Below are 1,877 nucleotides of genomic sequence, written 5' to 3'. Positions count from 1 at the left end.
CAGTCGAGTTTCCCGCATTTGGGGAAATCGCAGGGGTCAGCACACCCGAAGTGCAATGGATGAGCCTCACCCTGGGAAAACCTCCTTCGTGATCAAGGTGTCTCCCCTGCCAGGTAAGTATGCTTTGCTTGGCGCCGGGACGCGCTCCCACGATCGCCTCACTCACTCCAGGTCATAGTGGCCCATAGTACGTCGCCCGCGTTCTCCCGACCACGCTTTTTACACACGGTAACGTCCTGAGAACACCGCGATAGGAGGCCGTAGGGGGGTACACAGAACACTCGCGACCCTCCGTGCGCCGCGCTTACCGCGTCCCCATAATGCCCGGCGCCGGCGCCTTATCTGCATACGGCCCGCGGAGCTCCTCCTCTTTCTCGGCCCTTCGCCGCGTGGATGGTGTGGGCTGGGCGGTGCCTCGCTCGCCCGGCTTTCTGCGGAGGCGTTGCCGGAGGCGCTGCTAGTGCGCAACCGCAGCCTCGGAGTCTTGGCGTCCGTTCGGCCGCCTCCTTTGAGTTTTCAGTGTGTCGCGGGCTGATTTTCACCGATGCTTCGCTCGTTTTAACGGTGCCACCCTTCCTGCCTCCGTTAACCGGGTACTGCCCTGTACGGCTGAAGTGTTGCTCAGTTAAGGCGAGGAAAAAAGCTCCTTGGAGCCGGTGTGATGGGTGGAAGTGCTTGGCCTCGGAGGAAAGCAGTTGAAGAAATTATTCCATCTCCCCCTGGGAAGGGGTGGAATTGAAGGCTACAGAGGACCCTGCTCTAGTCCTGAAATGTCGACTCGGGGTGCAGCTATTTAATAAAGCATTTTCACTTTTGACCAGATGTACCGTGTTCCAGTGTTCCCAAAATATGGCTTATGCCTGTGCATTTCAAATTCTGGCCTATGGAATATGCAAGGATGGGTATTAACTCCCTTTTTTTGTGAGATTGCTTTGTTACTTCACACCTTGTAGGTTACCTGCACCTCCTCACAGAAGAGTTGGGGGGGGGACAGGCTTTGTGCATTTGAATCCTTGGGAATTTCTCTTCCGCTTTTTTTATGTCAAGCATGGGCAGCAAGAGGTGGAGTGAAACTGGCTTGCCACCTCTTTGCTAACCTGGGAGGAATTCCAGTCAGTTGGGGTATGTATGTATGTATGTATGTATGTATGTATGTATGTATGAATGAATGAATGAATGAATGAATGACATCTGCTCCCTAGGCAAAGTCACCCATTGGGGGATGTATTGGCTGCTGTTGAAAGCAGTCAATAGGAGCTGAGGTGTTGCCAGGCCTTGCACATCATTTCATTTATTTAATGGATTTCTAAGGCTGCCCACTTGTCAAATATTCTGGGTGACTTTTAAAGGGTTCAGCCTATCACAAAATCAACTTTTAAAACAGTAATTCTGCTGGAAAGAATAAATCAGATGTGTTGCACTGTTACTGGTGCTTATCAGGACCACACATAAAAATAAGTTGGAACCTGCTTGAGAAGTAATTCTTCATTTTCTTCTTGAAAGCCAGAAGGATTGGGCCACATTCTTTGTGATAGTGGATACATATTCCATCAACACTCAAGATACCAGCAAAGTGTTATAAATGACTAAGTTGCTACACATGTGTTGAGACAAAACATGTTACTTATTTAATTATATTTATCAAGCCAGGTTAGGTATATTACAGTAGGTAAATTTATCATGAAGTAGGTGGCCTCAGCTATGGCTCGATGTGAGACAGAGGATATATTAAGAAAATGTTCTTAAAGAAACTGTTGGTATCTTCAAACAGTGGAAATGTAGGGAAGTGGCTACAAGAAACTAAATAAATTTTATCCTAGACTAATTTCTTGAATAGTGAAAATATTTCATTATCTCAATAATGCTTATCAGGTATC

The 1,877-nt window shown here is 47.6% G+C and overlaps 1 pseudogene; it reads right to left on the bottom strand.

The window, feature by feature from the left end:
• Nucleotides 1–121, bottom strand: LOC114923843 (annotated as a pseudogene; the record flags this gene model as incomplete).
• Between the last annotated feature and the right edge of the window lie 1,756 nt (nucleotides 122–1,877).

This window comes from Protobothrops mucrosquamatus, unplaced genomic scaffold (genome assembly GCF_001527695.2).
Source record: "Protobothrops mucrosquamatus isolate PMUCROS unplaced genomic scaffold, P.Mucros_1.0 scaffold25063, whole genome shotgun sequence".
NCBI lineage: Eukaryota > Metazoa > Chordata > Lepidosauria > Squamata > Viperidae > Protobothrops > Protobothrops mucrosquamatus.
Note: the sequence above shows the minus strand (reverse complement) of the source record. Positions and strands in the feature narration are given on the sequence as shown.